The 21,008-nt window shown below is 39.5% G+C and overlaps 1 protein-coding gene and 1 long non-coding RNA gene across 2 annotated transcripts in view; one reads left to right on the forward strand and one right to left on the reverse strand.

Annotated features, from left to right (window-relative positions):
* The window catches only part of LOC138741434 (E3 ubiquitin-protein ligase RNF19B-like), a 100,682-nt gene extending 87,894 nt beyond the window's left edge, over nucleotides 1-12,788 (reverse strand). Inside the window, exon 1 of the mRNA XM_069895530.1 lies at nucleotides 12,615-12,788. The gene's annotated coding sequence lies outside the window, so the exon portion shown is untranslated. The remainder of the gene's footprint in view (nucleotides 1-12,614) is intronic.
* LOC138741435 (uncharacterized) lies at nucleotides 12,749-15,601 on the forward strand. The gene is made up of 3 exons (XR_011343496.1): nucleotides 12,749-13,165; nucleotides 15,148-15,271; nucleotides 15,391-15,601. It is a non-coding gene; the product is annotated as an uncharacterized lncRNA (long non-coding RNA).
* Nucleotides 15,602-21,008: the final 5,407 nt, after the last annotated feature.

Here is a 21,008-nt window from a genome sequence, read left to right on the forward strand (position 1 = left end):
TTTTTTTTAAAATTTTTTTATTTTTCACACAATAAACCATATTGATCAAGATACATACAGACATTTTTCTTCTTAAATACATATAGTGTCATTTTCTCCCCCTTTTCCCCCCTCCCATCCCTCCCTCCCTCACTCCCTTCCCCATTTATTTGAAGTTCAATCTATAAGACACATTAAACCCGTTAAACAATGTTGTCACTTAATAAAAATAAACAAGAAATTTTACTGAGTCAGTTCTTTTCATTATCTTCTCCTTCTGTCATTTTAGGTGGTGGAAGTCTATGGTAGGATTTCTCTATTGTATTTCATGTATGGCTCCCATATTTGTTCGAATATTGTGATGTTATTTCTTAAATTATATGTTATTTTTTCTAATGGAGTACATTTATTCATTTCTATATACCATTGGTGTATTCTCAAGTTGTCTTCTAATTTCCAGGTTGACATAATACATTTTTTTGCTACAACTAGGGCTATCATAACAAATCTTTTTTGTGCTCCATCCAAATCGAGTCCAAATTCTTTGTTTCTTATATTACTTAGGAGGAAGATCTCTGGGTTTTTTGGTATATTGCTTTTTGTGATTTTATTTAATATCTGGTTTAGATCTTCCCAAAATTTTTCCACTTTCTCACATGTCCAAATTGCATGAATTGTTTTCCCGTTTCCTTTTTACAGCGAAAACATCTGTCTGATACTGTTGGGTCCCATTTATTTAACTTTTGAGGTGTGATGTGTAGCCTGTGTATCCAGTTATATTGTATCATGCGTAACCTTGTGTTTATTGTATTTCTCATAGTTCCGGAGCATAGCTTCTCCCATGTTTCATTCTTTATCTTTATGTTTAGATCTTGTTCCCATTTTTGTTTAGGTTTACCGTTTGTTTCCTCGTTCTCCTTTTCTTGCAATTTGATGTACATGTTTGTTACAAATTTTTTAATTATCATTGTGTCTGTAATCACATATTCAAAATTGCTTCCTTCTAGTAACCTCAGACTGTTTCCCAATTTGTCCTTCAAGTAGGTTTTCAGTTGATAGTATGCAAACATTGTATCGTGAGTTATATTATATTTATCCTTCATTTGTTCAAAGGATAATATTTATTTCCAGAAAAACAATTTTCTATTCTTTTGATCCCTTTTCTCTCCCATTCTCTAAAGGAAAGGTTATCTATTGTAAAAGGGATTAGCTGATTTTGCGTCAATATTAGTTTTGGTAGTTGGTAATTTGTTTTATTCCTTTCTACATGAATCTTCTTCCAAATGTTGAGCAGATGATGCAATACCGGTGAATTCCTACGTTGCACCAATTTTTCATCCCATTTATATAGTATATGTTCAGGTATCTTCTCCCCTATTTTATCTAGTTCTAATCTGGTCCAATCTGGTTTTTCCCTTGTTTGATAAAAATCTGATAGGTATCTTAATTGTGCGGCTCTATAATAATTCTTAAAGTTTGGTAGTTGTAAGCCTCCTTGTTTGTACCATTCTGTTAATTTATCTAGTGTTATCCTCGGTTTCCCCCCTTTCCATAAGAATGTCCTTATTATTGTCTTTAACTCCTTGAAGAATTTCTCTGTTAGGTGTATTGGTAATGACTGAAATAGGTATTGTATCCTTGGGAAAATGTTCATTTTAATACAGTTTATCCTTCCTTTCAGTGATAGTGGTAAGTCTTTCCAATGTTCTAAGTCGTCTTGTAATTTTTTTCATTAATGGATGGTAATTGAGTTTATATAGATGGCCGAGGTTTTTATTTATTTGTATACCTAGGTATCGCATTGCTTGTGTTTGCCATCTAAATGACGATTCTTTCTTAAACTTTGTGAAATCCGCATAATTCATTGGCATTGCTTCACTTTTATTTGTGTTGATCTTGTACCCCGACACTTCTCCATATTCCTTCAATTTCCTATGTAACACTCTGTATTTCTTGATGTAGAATTTCAATTTCAAGGTAGGACTAGATGTTAATATCCCTTATTGCACCCCTGACACTTGCTGCCTAGACTGCGGGGAAGCCAAGTGAGTGGTGGCATCTTCTGGGCCATCAAGTGGGCGCCCTCCTTCCTCAGCATTTCGCTGATAGACCCACAACACCTCCAGAGGGTTCAGTAGTGAATCCTGGCATCCCGGGAAAAAGAAAGAAAAAGGGCTACTTCGCAACGTAACGCAGCAGAAAATTGCAATGAGCAACATACTCAATAGATCAAAAAAACAAATGCACATCAATTGCTTTTGTTTATATAATAATTATATTATGTCTTAAGGAACCTATTTTAAGATAAAGAATGATTCAGGATGACCATCATTTGGAGTGACAGCAATGAAGATTGTACAGCAGCCTGAATGGTTCACGGACAATACAACTGCTTTAAATAGAAAGGAATTGAGCTTTGGCCCATATTTACTCAGTCTATGTCTCTGTGACAACATGACTCACATAACTGTCATTGTATATTAAATTACTGTCTATATTTGTTCACAATTCACCAGAGCTTCATGTTCACTTCAACCTCCCCACCCAAAAGGTTCTCTTCTCACCTGGTTCCCTTCTACTTCAAATTCTCTCATACCTTCCATGGTGAAAGAGAATTTTTACCATAATCAAAATTCAGTTAGAGGACAAAGAGTTGCCATTAGTGTTGCCTGGCACCCCTTATAGTAGGAGAGAAGGTGAAGCAAAAGAGAATCCCTTTAGAGTAACTGATTCGCCTCCAGTACTCCTACAACCACACAGACTCCTGTTCGATCCATTGGCAACCTGAGCTCCAGATCCAAACCTCTGACACAATCAGGAAGCCTTCAGCACCCGAGACCCATCGGGAGTCCTTCTTGCCCTCCGTGCCCTCTTGAATCCTGGCTCTGATACCTAGTGCCTAGCAGCCTATATGGATCCTCTAACTGCAAATCACCCGTTGCCTGAGTGCGTCCTTCAGCGGCTGAGCCCCTCATTAGTCCGCTGCCATGGTCACCCTCCCCGCAGAGTCGTCTTTGTTGCTTCTCCTTTTCAACAGGGGATGATTGCCCATTGCTGGTGCCCTGCATGAGTCTGCTGCTCCCTGGAGTCTGCAACCCATTGTAGCAGCTGCTAATCACAGGTGCCACCATCTTGGGCACAGTCCTCCACAATTGCAGGATTGACTTACAAATACTGTCGGCTCCTTTAACAGGCCATTTAAAGCCTGTACGAAGCCACCACCATTAGGACCGGGTGGTTGAAGTGGTCAGAGCAGTGCTGTGTCTCTGCGCTCCTGGGTCAGTCACAGAATGAAAAACAGACTCTTTGGCACACGACAACCAAAATCTTCCACCCACCCTTGTCCCATCAGTCTGCATTTAATCCATATCTCTCTAAACCCACCCTATCCATGTATCTGTCCAAACATTTCTTAAACATTGCAATAGTACCTGCCTCAACCATCCCCTCCAACAGCCCATTCCATGCACTCACCACCCTCTATATGTGATAGTTACCTGTTTCCAATTAAATTTCTTCTCTGATATTACATTTAATATTAATGAGTTCCAATTATTAATGGAGTATTTTTTCATTAATCTGTCGGCGTGAAGTAAAATTGACATTTAGCAATCTTTGATGATAAAATGCATTCTGCCATTCCTATGATGGGCTCATAGATGGGGGAGGGGGAAGAGGAGACAAAGGCAGGAGATGATAGGTGGAGAAAGGAGGGAGCGTTACGTGGTCATAGAGCGAGAGAGCAGCAGGGTTTACAGAAGGGGAACAGTGAGAAAGAATCCCATAGAACTCCCTTCAGAGAGCAAATGTAAATGTCTTCAGAGTATCATCTCTTCAAGAGCTTTGACAGAGTTGTAGTCAAAGGCATCCTCTCCTACCCCTGCTGCTCTCAAGCTCTATGACCATGTACCCCTCCTTTCTTTCTCCACCTACCTTCTCCTGCCTTTGCCACAACACCTCTCCCCCCAACCTGTTTATTTTTGGACACCTGCCGACATTTTCTCATACCTTGATGAAGGGCTCAAGCCTGAAACGTTGGTTCTGTATCTTTACCTTTGTTGCATAAAGGACACTGTTTGACCTACTGAGCTTCTCCAGCATTTTGTGTTTTTACTTCAGCCACCGTGTCCACAGATTTTCGTGATTCACTACTGGATGGGTCTCAAGTTGTTCCTTCTAAAAATCATTCATATTTTCACAGATGTAAAACCTTCCATGAACCATTGAAATCAGGCAGCATAATGGAGATAATTTGTCTTTCCACTGAAGGTGTTAATTGATTTATTGAAAAGTTTTATTAGCATGACTGAAAAAATGAATTGATCACAAAAATAAGTATTTTAACATGTATTCAGCCTTTCCAATGAGTAACAATATAAAATAATGATAAAATTATTTGTATGTGAACTGCACTGAAATGAATTACTCTTGGGTGTAGATGGGTATGCTTCTCAGTAAATTAAGTACATTTTGATTTTTTTTTAAAAGCTTTCAAATTGTGCCTAAATATGTCAAATGAGTTAGTTTGATCTTTTCAAACCAGCAGAATCTGCAAAATCAAGACGAAGAGAGCAATTGTGAGAGGTGAAGGATGTGGAAAATGGAATTTCAACATATGCCAAAAAAAAGTAAAAACTCAAGCATCAGTGTTTTAGGATGAACTCATTCATCTTTAAAATTCCCCATAATTTTTCACCACACATTTTTCTGCTGAAATGGCTATAAAGAAACAGAAACTTGATCCTGATGTCCATACCATTAACAGTGTGCACAATGGTGAAAAGCTATCAAAAGATCTTTTTTTAAAATACATATAAGTGCTGGAGAAACTCAGCAGGTTCCCAACTGCCACCTGAAAAATTACCACCCGAGTTTTTCCAGTCTTTTTGTGTATTAAGCAACAATCACAGTGGCTGCAGAATATCCTTTTTTTTAGAAACAAGATCGCTTTTTGTTCTCCCCATGGCAAATGCTGATGACGCTCCACACGATTATGGCAATAGCAGCATCCTTCAGGAGTTTAAATAACAGCAGGTATTAAATGCCATTTGCAAAAGCTGTCTGCCATATATTGAATGTTTGAAGTGGTTGATACTAGAGGAGGGTCTCAAAAACTAGAGGGCAGAGGAGTATCAAAACTGGAGAGAAAAGGCTTAGGGGTTACATGGGATCTGAATATGCCTTTTATCTAGAGCAGTTATTCTCAACAAGGGCCCTACAGAAGATTTAAATAAAAGCCTTCTTTTCATCTCATGGAACATAACTTCAGGAGGGAGTCAGGGGAACATGTCCCAGTCCTCATTGAGGGCTCAGTAGTGGACAGGGCCAAGAACTTGAAATTCCTGGGTGTCAACATCTCAGTGGATCTGTCCTGGAACCTCCATGTTGATGCAGTCATGAAGAAGGCTCGCCAGTGGCTCTACTTTGTAAGGTGTTTGAGGAGATTCAGTATGTCACCGAAGACTCTTGAAAACGTCTACAGGTGTACTGTGGAGCACATTCTGGCTGGTTGCATCACTGTCTGGTATAGAGGCGCCAAATCTCAGGACAGGAAAAAAACTCCAGAGGTTTGTTAACTCAGCCTGCCACGTCACAGGCAACAGATTTCACTCCATCGAGGCATCTACATGAGCAGGTGTTTTAAAAAAGCAGCCTCTATCCTCAAAGTCCCCACCACCCAGGCCATCTGCTATCATCGGGAAGGAAGTACAAGAGCATAAAGATGAGTACTCTGTGGCGCAGGGAAAGCTTCTTCCCCGCTGCCAGATTCCTGAATAACCAATGAAACAAAGACACTCCCTCACTTTTCGTGCACTATATTTATATTTTTTAAAATGTACTAGTGTTGTTAGATGGCTTATAATATGAATATTTGCTCGATGATACTGCCACAAAACACCTAATTTCATGACTTGTTCATGAGAATAAATTCTGTTTCTGAATATATTTTTTAGGTTGTCGGTAAGTGAGAAGTACAGAAGAAACCAAAACTTAACTGCTTCAGTGGGGGTTGGGGGGGCGTCGTGGGTGGTACAGAAAAAGGGTTGTGAATAGCTGGTCTTGAGGATGGGTGGAATTTAGAGCCCACTGAGTGGGTGGTGGAGGCAGCAACTCAGCATTAAAGAAGTATATAGACAAACACGAATCTCCAAGGCATAGAGTTAAAGATCAAAGACTGGTAAATGCAATTAGTAGAAACTCCCACTTGATGGTTAGCATAGATGTGCTGAAGGGCCTGCCTTTGCACTGTATTAATCTACAACGCTGGTAGGCTGGATTTGCTAAAAGGATAAAAATCTGCATCTGAGGAAATTGGATTGCATAATCAAAAGATTGTTTGAGAATTGTGAAATGACACTAATCCTGTCAGGTGAAAAAGACCAACACTAGATCAGCAAAGGTCATTTTAAAAAACTGCAGATTCTGTAAATCTGAAATTAAAAACAGAAAATATTAAGAACACGGATCAGGCCGCAGCAGGACTTGAAACATTAACCGTTTCTCTTTCCAGGCACACCCAGACTTGCTAAATTTTCTCTGAAAATTAATTCAGTTCCATTTTCCCCTTTATTCTCATCTCCTCACTCATCCATCACAAGATGGCTTCCCTCCAGAAGTTTCCAGGATGCCAAGTAGCTTTATAATAATGTATACGTTCAACCAATTCAATCAGAAACATAGCTCAGATACTAATTCACAGCTGCTGTATTCAGACACGAGTCATTCTGTAATGATCTAAGCGTTCCTGAAAATATAAAACTAAATGATCTGACATTTTGGGCACAGTATTGCTTCTTCTTGGGTAGTTTCTCAGAGCTCAGGACGACTTGCTTTCACTCCACAGAGAGTAGGAAATCCCTATGTATGAATTGTGAATATGATGGGGGTAACCATTGCACACCAGCTGCAACAAACATTTAACTGCATGAGATTTGGGTCCGATGTCAGGGAGATCCAAGGTGATGGAGCAGCCCAAAAATATTTTGCCTCCTGCACCCCTCCTTTGCACCAAACCCTACCCTGAAGCTCCATTTCCTTGATGTCGGACAGCATTTTCCCAACTCCTTCTTTCTGATGGTTCCCCTCACTCTCAGCCAGAAATATAGAAAAGCAGATCCAATTGAGAAGGTTGCTTATTCAGTGGGATTTAGATCTCCCAATAGTCATCTGACAGATAGGTGCAGTGCAGGCAAAAGCAAGTAATTAGGAAAGGAAATTACATGGTGGAGTTCAGCAAGACCAGATGTAGAGTTACCTGAGAAAGAACACAATTAAAACAATATCCTCGTGTGTGCACGACCCTCACAGGAAATTTCTGTGCACACTGTTCGGAGAGTTCGGTGTTATGGACATGGGGGAGGGGACTGGTGGCAATCATTAATTGGTAGTCAGTGCTTCCATTATTTTCTCTATTTTGCACAGTACTGTACATGAATTCAGATAAAGGTATTCCAGCAAATACTCACAGTTACAAGAATCACACCTGGCCATTCAACATAGCATAATCGGGACAGAGATCAGTCCCTGCTGTCAGGGCTACATCCAACCTCCATTAGATAAATGAAAAGAATCACTTCTCAGATCATGCTGAAGTAAAAATGTAGAAATGTGTTTGGTCTTCACTGGGTACAACTTGTATTACTGATCCAGAAAATTAGGCCTTTTCTCTCTTCTCAATAAGCACCATATCAAAAAAAAGGAAAGGCCACATTAATTCAGAGTACAAATGTGTCAATATCAATATCAATTCTCTTTTAATCTTTACACTTGCAATGCTTTTTGATTCTTCCAACCCAGGAAATAGACCACCTGACTAACCTTTACAATGGTTCCCTGCATTCAATTAGTATATAGTATACTTGCTCTTTATGCTAAAGCTTTGATTCCTTCCAATTGGCATATTCTAATCTGATCTTTCATTTTCAATCTTTTTTATTGGTGTCTGAAAAAAAACATCAGAAACATAGATACACGATATAATATTCAGGTAATTTTATAAATTAAAATTACAGATAGCAATGATAAACAAGAAACGTATGATCCATGTTAATGATTAAAAAAAGAAAAAAAGTCTATAATCAATTTAATTTGTAACCCCAACCTATTATGAGAGATTACTATCAACTACTAATTTCAATATTAATAGATTAAGAAAAAAAGGAAATTAAAAAAATTAATAAAGACCAAAAAATAATTGATCTATAAATTTTGAAAATAATTGAACTAAGAGAAAAAAAATTAGTATTCGTTTTAGTAAACATCTGATTTTCTCTCGCGAGGGATGCCATCAAATCCAATAACCATTGTGTATGTGTGGGAGGGACAACATCTTTCCACCACAGCAGAATGAGCCTCTAGCAATCAGGGAAGCAGAAGCAACTGCAACCACGTGGGATTGAGATGGAGTCATAATTAAGTCCATTGGTCCACTCATTTCAAAATTTGCTGATCTAAAACAAACTGTTTAATTTAAGGTACAATCAAACATAAAGCTTCCTATTTTTTTCAAGGACCCCTTGGCACATGAAAACTTAAGCTAAGACTACCATTTTTCCAACTGTGAATAGGAGTGAGTAAATATCCACAAATAGACCACATTAGTGTTTTTACACCTCAAATGTCACGATTTCACTCTGGCAAAATATTATTTCCTGTCCATGAGCTACTGAATTTTTAAAATTTAATTAATTTAGATATTACAGGCCTTTTTGGCCCATGAGCCAATTGACCAAATTTTCTTCTTGGATTGCTATTAATGAGGCATAGCATCCTATCCAATAAAAATTGGCACAGCCATATAAAGAACAGGGCACATGCCAAAACTTTGGTCAAAGAGGCACACAAAAGTGACATTTAGGTATAAAAGGATGAAGTGGTGAAGAGGTTCAGAGGAAGAATTCCTAACCTGGTTCAAAAGCCTGACTTTAAGAAGCATTGAACTCTTTCTCTGGATGGGGTGGGCAGGTTGGACCAAATGTCTTCTTCCTGTTCCAATATTTGATCCATATCTATGATTTTATTTTAGAGGGATGTTGAGCTGGAGATGACAGAAATGGGGAAAGCAAGACTATGGACAGATGTGAAAGGGAGGATGAGAATTTTGAAAGTAAGATTTGCTTAACAGGGAACCAAAGTACTGAATGTCAGAACGCTAAATTATTTTATTTTTAAACATACAGCACTGTAACAGGTCATTCTGACCCACTAACCCATGCTGCCCAAATACCCCAATCAACCTACATCCCCCATATGTTTTAAAGGGTGGGAGGAAACCGGGCCGCCTGGAGGAAACCCACACAGACACAGGGAGAATGTAATAACTCCAACAAACAGCACCAGATTTGAATCCGGGTCACTGGTGCTTTAATAGCTTTGCACTAACCACTACACTAACTGTGGCACCCAAAGAGATGGGTGAATGTTACCTGTCGCAACTTAGGACAAGGGTAGCACAGTTTTGGATAACCTTATGTTTATGGAGGAGTGGAATTTGGGTGTAGGAGTTGTCATGACTGTAGGTATTAATGGCACAGATGATAGTATCAGCACAAGATGAGCTAAGGCAGGACTGGTGTTGAACAATGTTATGGAGATTAATATTCTACCTGGAAGTTGCCCTCCAAGCAACGAATCACCCTGATTCAGGAAATGTTCCTCCTCTGTTGCTGGGTCAAAACACTAGAACTTCCTCCTAGATTTCAAGGTCAAATTCACCACCATCTTCAGAAAAGAAATTATGGATGGGCAGTGAAAGGCTTGCAAAACCTACATCTTTTCATGAATAAACAAGATAAAAGCTCCTTGATTATCCATTTAGGTGTTCCAGGACCTACCTATCTGGATAATGCCTAATCCTGATCCTAACCCTAATGTTTCAGACATCTGCCAAGAAGAGATTTGGAGTCAGTGGGGAGGAAACATCAATGGGTTTCAATGTATAGTTTAATTCAAACCCGATGAACACCTGGGGAAAAAAAATTCTGCTCATCCTGTACTGAATGTTGGACAAGCTGAATGACAGTTTAGGAATGGTGTTAGGGCTGGAGAGTTGGTAGTTGATGTTGGGTCGAGTTAGATAATGATGAGGCACAACTGACATCGTCATCATCCATATGAACTCTCACATGGTGTGCTTGAAGAATAGCATTCAGGTGAGAACCTCGAGGTGGGTAGGCACAAGAACAAATTGTTGGCGAACTCTAGAGGTACGGTTTCGGAAGTGGAAAGGTAAGCTATTGTTGGGAATTCCCTGGCTTGGTAAGGACAGACAGAGTGGATATAGCCTCACAGTAAATGGAAAGGCTTGTGGTCTAAATTACAGACAGTGGAAAAGGAAGATGAAGGAGAGATTACCTTGGTCGAACGCACAATGAAGGTCATTGGTGTCTGCACAAAGCCACAGCACTATATTGCAAGATGGAAATCTGATTTAAGGAATTCAACTGAAGGATTAGGGGAAAGTAAATTTGGAAATGTGTTGGTAATTTGCAAAGAAGCAGGTGTCACTACCCATTGCATCATGAGGAATTACACAGTATATTGCAGTGATGAGGGAAGGAAATGGTAATAAAATGTTAAAAAAACCTAAATCTTTAGCTTCCTAATAGAAATACTTCAGACATTTTTACAAAACAAGAGATTGAGCACAAGATAAGCAAATCTCTTAATTATGTGGTTGGAGGACTTGTTCTTAATGCATACATTTCAGTTTTGTTACAAAGGATTTCGTTTCCTTGTGTATGATCTGACTACCTGATAGTTATCATGTATTGTTTGTGACATCTGGTCTTTATTTACTTTTCCCATATATACTTTACAGGAAATGATTACTTCAGTTAACTGATTAAAATCAAGCCTTCTAGTTCTACATTTTAAACTAAAATATAATAAGGTTTTACAGCAATTCTCTCAACCAAGTAAAGATTTATGCCTCAGGATCTCAGCAAGATTTAATCATATATAAAATAGAATGACTGTGTATCCTTTGCCTAGCTTAGTAACAACACGAGTGCAAATCATTTTCAGTTATTTTTTTCCTGACTCTTGTTTACTCTTAAATTTAAATCCTTGATAATGAGATTCTCTATGCCATTTATAATTAGAATTCCAAACCGTAATCTACACTGAACAAAGCTGTAATGAGGCTTGATCCTGTTGGAGATCAAATTGAGATTGGAACTGAAGTTGCTGAAAATCAGAAATAAAAGTAATGAATACTCCATATATCTGGCAGTGTCCACGCAGAGGGAGAGGCCATAACTCTCCACTTTTCCTCATCTAAGACTCTCTTAAATGCCCCAAATATTTCAGCCTCCACCACCATCCCTGGCAGGGCATTCCAGGCACCCAAAACTCTCTGTGTTTATATTCAAAAAAACCTACCCCTGATGTCTCTCCTAAACTTTCCTCCTTTCATTTGATGTTGCGACATTTCAGGAAGTAGTGAAGTGAACGGTAGGAAAATACCAGCATATAGATATTCACTTTTTTAGAGGTGAAAAATTATTCCTGCCATATGTTCTGGTTTCTTCACAGAATCTCACCTCTATAAATGTGGATGCAGCACAGCGATGCAGTAGGTGGTGCCCTTTGACTTTGACCTCCAGCACTGTCTGTGTGGAGTCTGCACATTCTCCAAGTTGCTTAGTGGCTTAAATTATCCCTAGTGTGTAAGCAAGCAGTAAGAGAAGCAGGAGGGTGTGAGCAAAGAGAACAGGTTACAAGGAAATAAGTGCAGATTGTTCTGAGTGCCAGCATAGATTCAACAGGCCAAATTACTACCACAAATAAAGTATGAAAATGAATGAGCAAACCTTGTTTGAATTTCACAAATCTTCGCTCTCCTGCAATGATAGTGAACTATTGTTATACGTGTTACTCCCAGCATGAGTTTGCAAAGCTTATTCTTAAAGAAGTCAGGTGGAACAGAAGAACATGCAAATACGTGACAGTTTTGTAATCTGTACCATCTCATTGGTGCCATAAGAGAAATTATGCCAGAACATTAAACTATTGCTTTGTCAGTAATGTCAAGACACTCCTTTACACAAATAGAGCTAAATGTTTAAATATCGTCATTAAAATGTCAAACCAAGTCTTGAGCAGCTTTCAAAATCAGTATTAGACAAGTTTGAGGCAGTCTTTGTGCAAAAGAAACTGAGGGATTTCTGTGACTAATTCTTGCTTTCAAGGTAGGTGGCCCAGATTAATTCCAATCCTGATGTACATTTATATTTCAGAAATTAACAAGGAAAAAAAACCCCAAGTAATTCTATCAGCAAGTCTCTGATTTAAGAAGCAAAAGTAAGAATGAAGCACAGAAAAGATGCAACCTTAGAAGATAGAAGCTTGCAATTTTAAAAAAAATGTAAGGTAGTTAATCATTAAAAAAAATCCATTGCATTTTTAACACATTCCCTTTTTTATAAGCTCTGCAAACTTGCATCTGAACATGATCGAGTATGCTGTCGCCTTTTGCCTAGAGAAAAAGGACTGCATTGCATTTCGATGTGGGGATGTTCAGGTGTTGAAAACATTTGCATGGGAAACGGCCGCATTTTTCAGCAATTGCAGGCGTACATTCTTTTTATTGCACCAGCTCCGGTTACTGCAAAACATGCAGAGCCTCCTCTTACCCTAATTGTGCCGGGACTGGAATGTTGTCGCCCCTTCTATGTGGAGCTCAGCTCCGTCCTCCGTCCCCCATCGCCCTGGACCAAGTCGTCTTTCCATCTGTCATGCCCATTGTCTGTCATTGCGGATGCGCAAGCTCCAGCCACGTCACAAAGGCTACTCCTGTCCGTCAGGACGGCCGCAGATGAGCGTGGAACCCCTCTGCTTTGACGTGGCAATGAACAGGTTGCAATAGGAAAACCCACCCGTATGCTTCTGAGAATGGCACGCATGCACAGCAGGTCATTCACTTTGCAAGCCCACAAGCGAAGGTGCGGGCGGCTTCCAGCGAAGCTTTGCAAGCAGGAGGGGCTGGTAAAATTCCTCACTTCCCGCGGCGGAGTCGGAATCCCAGCCGCTCCTGCAAGGCAGACTCGCTGGTCAAGGATGTCAAGAGTCAGAGCAGCTGCATGGCATCCCCATCCCATGCAACCCCCAGATTCTTTTTCCTGCAGGCCAGGCAGAATGTCTGCTTATTGGTAGTCCAAAAAACAAACAAACCACTGAACAACAGGTAACCAAATAAAGAAATGTTGACAAACTGGTGGTGCAATAGAGGAAAAAAAGATCAACAGCCAGACAGAAAACGACACCAAAAATCTCTCTCCTTTTCAGTTGAAAACGTTTTTAAAATTTACAATTATTGAACCTGGTTGACTGGCCTTTAGCCGACAGCACGAGACATTAAAACAAACATTTGTCTCTGCTGACCAGGAGAGTTTTCAGAAACTGGCTGTTGGTCTTGTACCGTGAGATCTAACAGTCAATGTTACACCTTCCATAAGCTACCTGCATCTCAATCAGCTTCCTAAACAATGAAACAAAATGCTGGAGAAACTCAGCAGGTCAAACAGTGTACTTTATAGAGCAAAGATACATAAGCAACATTTGAGGCTCGAACCCTTCACCAAGGCATGAGCAAAATGGAGGCAGGTGAAGGGCTCATGCTAAAACACTGGTTATGTATCTTTGCGACATAAAGTACACTATTTAACCTAATGAGTTTCTCCAGCATTGTATTTTTACTTAAATTATGGTGTCTTCTCTTTGGGTGGCACAGTTAGTGTAGTGGTTAGTGCAAAACTATTAAAGCACCAGTGACCCGGATTCAAATCTGGTGCTGTTTGTTGGAGTTATTACATTCTCCCTGTCTGTGTGGGTTTCCTCCAGGCGGCCCGGTTTCCTCCCACCCTTTAAAACATATGGGGGATGTAGGTTGATTGGGGTATTTGGGCAGCATGGGTTAGTGGGTCAGAAGGACCTGTTACAGTGTTGTATGTTTAAAAATAAAATAATTTAGCGTTCTGACATTCAGTACTTTGGTTCCCTGTTAAGCAAATCTTACTTTCAAAATTCTCATCCTCCCTTTCACATCTGTCCATAGTCTTGCTTTCCCCATTTCTGTCATCTCCAGCTCAACATCCCTCTAAAATAAAATCATAGAAATGGAACAAATATTGGAACAGGAAGAAGACATTTGGTCCAACCTGCCCACCCCATCCAGAGAAAGAGTTCAATGCTTCTTAAAGTCAGGCTTTTGAACCAGGTTAGGAATTCTTCCTCTGAACCTCTTCACCACTTCATCCTTTTATACCTAAATGTCACTTTTGTGTGCCTCTTTGACCAAAGTTTTGGCATGTGCTCTGTTCTTTATATGGCTGTGCCAATTTTTATTGGATAGGATGTTATGCCTCATTAATAGCAATCCAAGAAGAAAATTTGGTCAATTGGCTCATGGGCCAAAAAGGCCTGTAATATCTAAATTAATTAAATTTTAAAAATTCAGTAGCTCATGGACAGGAAATAATATTTTGCCAGAGTGAAATCGTGACATTTGAGGTGCAAAAACACTAATGTGGTCTATCTTGTGGATATTTACTCACTCCTATTCACAGTTGGTAAAATGGTAGTCTTAGCTTAAGTTTTCATGTGCCATGGGGTCCATGAAAAAAATAGGAAGCTTTATGTCTGATTGTACCTTAAATTAAAGTTTGTTTTAGATCAGCAAATTTTGAAATGAGTGGACCAATGGACTTAATTATGACTCCATCTTAATCCCACATGGTTGCAGTTGCTTCTGCTTCCTTGATTGCTAGAGGCTCATTCTGCTGTGGTGGAAAGATGTTGTCCCTCCCACACATACACAATGGCTATTGGATTTGATGGTATCCCTCGCGAGAGAAAATCAGGTGTTTAACTACTAAAATGAATACTAATTCAATTATTTTCAAAATTTATAGATCAATTATTTTTTAGTCTTTATTAATTTTTTAAATTTCCTTTTTTTCTTAATCTATTAATATTGAAATTAGTAGTTGATAGTAATATCTCATAATAGGTTGGAGTTACAAATTAAATTAGTTATAGACTTTTTTATTTTTTTAATCAATAACATGGATCATACGTTTCTTGTTTATCATTGCTATCTGTAATTTTAATTTATAAAATTACCTGAATATTATATCGTGTATCTATGTTTCTGATGTTTTTTTTCAGACACCAATAAAAAAGATTGAAAATGAAAGATCAGATTAGAATATGCCAATTGGAAGGAATCAAAGCTTTAGCATAAAGAGCAAGTATACTATATACTAATTGAATGCAGGGAACCATTGTAAAGGTTAGTCAGTTGGTCTGTTTCCAGGGTTGGAAGAATCAAAAAGCATTGCAAGTGTAAAGATTAAAAGGGAATTGATATTTTTAGTATGTATTTAAAATATCATTTTCCTTTTTGACCAGATGTACAGTGAAGAAACAAATATGTAAAGTGAAGTTAATTCAGTGTTGCCATTATTGACTTGAAAGATGTCCCAGTACAGTGATTCAACTGAAGAAATCTGTCAATCAGTTACGTGCATTCTTTGATTCACCTGGTGAAATTGTCTCATTCTATGTGGAGAAGCCAATGCAAAATTTCATTTTGCCTGTATTTATTAAACAAAAAACTTCACTTATGCCTCTAATTTGAATTTATTTTAAATAAAAGTAACCTGCTCTGTGGTTTCCAGTAAATCTGATAATGTTAAGGGATCTGCTTTTTCTTTAATTTGATTACAAACAAATTTATGACATTTTCTTTTCAGTTGAGTTGAAACTAATCTTGATGTTGCTACATTAAGAGTAGTGACACATTTGTACTCTGAATTAATGTGGCCTTTCCCTTTTTTTGATACGGTGCTTATTGAGAAGGGAGAAAAGGCCTAATTTTCTGGATCAGTAATACGAGTTGTACCCAGTGAAGACCAAACACAGTTTCTACATTTTTACTTCAGCATGATCTGAGAAGTGGTTCTTTCCATTCATCTCATGGAGGTTGGATGTAGAGCTGACAGCAGGGACTGATCTCTGTACTGATTATGCTATATTCAATGGCCAGGTGTGAGTATTGCTGGAATACCTGTATCTGAATTCATGTACAGTACTGTGCAAAATAGAGAAAATAATGGAAGCACTGACTACCAATTAATGATTGCCACCAGTCCCCTCCCCCATGTCCATAACACCGAACTCTCCGAACAGTGTGCACAGAAATTTCCTGTGAGGGTCGTGCACACACGAGGATAATGTTTTAAATGTGTTCTTCCTCAGGTCACTCCACATCTGGTCTTGCTGAACTCCACCGTGTAATTTGCTTTCCTATTTACTTGCTTTTGCCTGCACTGCAGCTATCTGTCAGATGACTATTGGGAGATCTAAATCCCACTGAATAAGCAACCTTCTCAATTGGATCTGCTTTTCTTTATTTCTGGCTGAGAGTGAGGGGAACCATCAGAAAGAAGGAGTTGGGAAAATGCTGTCCTACATCAGGGAAATGGAGCTTCAGGGTAGGGTTTGGTGCAAGGGAGGGGTGCAGGAGGCAAAATATTTTTGGGCTGCTCCATCACCTTGGATCTCCCTGACATCGGACCCAAATCTCATGCAGTTAAATGTTTGTTGCAGCTGGTGTGCAATGGTTTCCCCCATCATATTCACAATTCATACATAGGGATTTCCTACTCTCTGTGGAGTGAAAGCAAGTCGTCCTGAGCTCTGAGAAACTACCCAAGAAGAAGCAATACTGTGCCCAAAATGTCAGATCATTTAGTTTTATATTTTCAGGAACGCTTAGATCATTACAGAATGACTCGTGTCTGAATACAGCAGCTGTGAATTAGTATCTGAGCTATGTTTCTGATTGAATTGGTTGAACGTATACATTATTATAAAGCTACTTGGCATCCTGGAAACTTCTGGAGGGAAGCCATCTTGTGATGGATGAGTGAGGAGATGAGAATAAAGGGGAAAATGGAACTGAATTAATTTTCAGAGAAAATTTAGCAAGTCTGGGTGTGCCTGGAAAGAGAAACGGTTAATGTTTCAAGTCCTGCTGCGGCCTGATCCGTGTTCTTAATATTTTCTGTTTTTAATTTCAGATTTCCAGAATCTGCAGTTTTTTAAAATGTCCTTTGCTGATCGAGTGTTGGTCTTTTTCACCTGACAGGATTAGTGCCATTTCACAATTCTCAAACAATCTTTTGATTATGCAATCCAATTTCCTCAGATGCAGATTTTTATCCTTTTAGCAAATCCAGCCTACCAGCGTTGTAGATTAATATAGTGCAAAGGCAGGCCCTTCAGCCCATCTATGCTGACCATCAAGTGGGAGTTTCTACTAATTCCATTTACCAGTCTTTGATCTTTAACCCTATGCCTTGGAGATTCATGTGCTTGTCTAAATACTTCTTTAATGCGGAGTTGCTGCCTCCACCACCCACTCAGTAGGCTCTAAATTCCACCCATCCTCAAGACCAGCTATTCACAACCCTTTTTCTGTAGCACCCACGACACCCTCCCGCCACCCCCCCCCCCCCCACCCAAGCAGTTAAGTTTTGGTTTCTTCTGTACTTCGTTAAGTCACATCAGACTTAACACTACCAATACTAGCAACTCTGTATAGACTGTGTAAAGTCTATGTCATTATTAACCAACCAGGTCATGTTGTTCAGAAGGAACAAATCACTCCCAACTTGAAGAAGGCAAACGTAAAAGAGTTGGGCAGCAGAAGAGATTCAAAAATTAAAATCCAACATGAAGAAATGTAACATCAACATCAATAATTGAGAAACCAATGCCAAGGACAGGAATGAGTTCATCCTAAAACATTGATGCTTGAGTTTTTACTTTTTTTGGCATATGTTGAAATTCCATTTTCCACATCCTTCACCTCTCACAATTGCTCTCTTCCTCTTGATTTTGCAGATTCTGCTGGTTTGAAAAGATCAAACTAACTCATTTGACATATTTAGGCACAATTTGAAAGCTTTTTAAAAAAAATAAAAAATGTACTTAATTTACTGAGAAGCATACCCATCTACAACCAAGAGTAATTCATTTCAGTGCAGTTCACATGCAAATAATTTTTCCATTATTTTATATTGTTACTCATTGGAAAGGCTGAATACATGTTAAAATACTTATTTTTGTGATCAATTCATTTTTTCAGTCATGCTAATAAAACTTTTCAATAAATCAATTAACACCTTCAGTGGAAAGACAAATTATCTCCATTATGCTGCCTGATTTCAATGGTTCATGGAAGGTTTTACATCTGTGAAAATGTGAATGATTTTTAGAAGGAACAACTTGAGACCCATCCAGTAGTGAATCACGAAAATCTGTGGACACGGTGGCTGAAGTAAAAACACAAAATGCTGGAGAAGCTCAGTAGGTCAAACAGTGTCCTTTATGCAACAAAGGTAAAGATACAGAACCAACGTTTCAGGCTTGAGCCCTTCATCAAGGTATGAGAAAATGTCGGCAGGTGTCCAAAAATAAACAGGTTGGGTCCAAAAATAAACAGGTTGTGGGGAGAGGCGTTGTGGCAAAGGCAGGAGAAGGTAGGTGGAAAAAGAAAGGAGGGGTACATGGTGGTACAGCTTGAGAGCAGCAGGGGTAGGAGAGGATGCCTTTGACTACAACTCTGTCAAAGCTCTTGAAGAGATGATACTCTGAAGACATTCGCCTTTGCTCCCTGAAGGGAGTTCTATGGGATTTTCTCACTGTTCCCCTTCTGTAAACCCTGCTGCTCTCTCGCTCTATGACCATGTAACGCTCCCTCCTTTCTCCACCTATCATCTCCTGCCTTTGTCTCCTCTTCCCCCACCCCCCCCCCCCCCCCAATCTATGAGCCCATCATAGGAATGGCAGAATGCATTTTATCATCAAAGATTGCTAAATGTCAATATTACTTCACCGACAGATTAATGAAAAAATACTCCATTAATAATTGGAACTCATTAATAATAAATGTAATATCAGAGAAGAAATTTAATTGGAAACGGGTAACCATCACATATAGAGGGTGGTGAGTGCATGGAACGAGCTGTTGGAGGGGATGGTTGAGGCAGGTACTATTGCAATGTTTAAGAAATGTTTGGACAGATACATGGGTAGAGTGGGTTTAGAGGGATATGGACTGAATGCAGACAGACGGGACAAGGGTGGGTGGAAGATTTTGGTTGTCATGTGCCAAAGGGTCTGTTTTTCATTCTGCAACTGACCCAGGAGAGCAGAGACACAGCACTGCTCTGACCACTTCAACCACCCGGTCCTAATGGTGGTGGCTTCATACAGGCTTTAAACAGCCTGTTAAAGGAGCCAACAGTGTTTGTAAGTCAATCCTGCAATTGCGGAGGTCTGTGCCTAAGATGGTGGCACCGTGATTAGCAGCTGCCACAATGGGTTGCAGACTCCAGGATGCAGCAGACTCGTGCAGGGCACCAGCAATGGGCAAACATCCCTCGTTGAAAAGGAGAAGCAGCAAAGACGACTCTGCGGGAAGGGTGACCATGGCAGCGGACTAGTGACGGGTTCAGTGGCTGAAGGAAGCACTCAGGCCACGGGTGATTTGCAGTTAGAGGATCCATTTTGGCTGCTAGGCATTAGGTATCAGAGCCAGGATTCAAGAGGGCATGGTGGGCCAGAAGGACTCCCGATGGGTCTCGGGTGCTGAAGGCTTCCTTATTGTGTCAGAGGTTTGGATCTGGCCTGTTGAATCTATGCTGGCACTCAGAACAATCTGCACTTATTTCCTTGTAACCTGTTCTCTTTGCTCACTCCCTCCAGCTTCTCTTACTGCTTGCTTACACACTAGGGATAATTTAAGCCACTAAGCAACTTGGAGAATGTGCAGACTCCACACAGACAGTGCTGGAGGTCAAAGTCAAATGGCACCACCTACTGCATCGCTGTGCTGCATCCACATTTATAGAGATGAGATTCTCTAAAAAAGTGAATATCTATATGCTGGTATTTTCCTACCATTCACTTCACTACTTCCTGAAATGTCGCAACATAAAGTGAAAGAAGGGAAGTTTAGGAGAGACATCAGGGGTAGGTTTTTTTAATATAAACAAAGAATTGTGGGTGCCTGGAATGCCCTGCCAGGATGGTGGTGAAGGCTGAAATATTTGGGGCATTTAAGAGTCTTAGATGAGGAAAAGTGGAGAGTTATAGGGTAGGGAGGGTTTTGTATTTTTTTTGGGGGGGGGGGAATATATGGGTCAGCACCTCTAGGGCTGAAGAGCCTGTACTGTAATGTTCTATAGAGGTTGGAAGCCACGTAGTTTGTTGAAGTGGCAGTGATGCACGTGTGATCTTAAAACAATGAACAAGGTAGGCCTATAAATGTCCTTATCCTGCCTTCTCTAAATGTTCCCATTTTTGAAGAAGACATTGACCTGAAATGTTACCTCTTCCTCTGCGTGGACACTGCCAGATATATGGAGTATTCATTACTTTTATTTCTGATTTTCAGCAACTTCAGTTCCAATCTCAATTTGATCTCCAACAGGATCAAGCCTCATTACAGCCTTGTTCAGTGTAGATTACGGTTTGGAATTCTAATCAAATGCCCTTTCTCTGTTTTGAAGAGTCAATGAGTATTTTGCATTTCTTCAAGGAAACTTTAAGCACGACTTTGAATCTGCTTGAAAAGGTTTATTTCAAATTTTTAAAAAACGAGAACCTACATGTCAGGAATGGGACAAAACCAGTCAGAATACGAGCAACACTTAGGAAATGTCAATGCAAACAAGTGTCACCAGATAATGTCAAAGATGTGGGTATTGTCAGTAAATGATCTAGGCAGTCACAGAGACTAAAATGCATCCATTCTCAAAGTGGAATGGATGCATTTTAGGCTATTCTCACGAGCTCAATTTGACAGTCATTTTGTAAACAGTCAAGTTCCAACATCCAGTCATTGAAAAATAAAATCGACAACTTCAGGGCAAGGCTTCTTTATCAGAGACAATTCTCAATTGTTTTCTGCACTGAGAATGGCTATCAGAGAACAAACCGTATGTTGCAATCTGACC

This window comes from Narcine bancroftii, chromosome 8 (assembly GCF_036971445.1).
Source record: "Narcine bancroftii isolate sNarBan1 chromosome 8, sNarBan1.hap1, whole genome shotgun sequence".
Classification (NCBI taxonomy): domain Eukaryota; kingdom Metazoa; phylum Chordata; class Chondrichthyes; order Torpediniformes; family Narcinidae; genus Narcine; species Narcine bancroftii.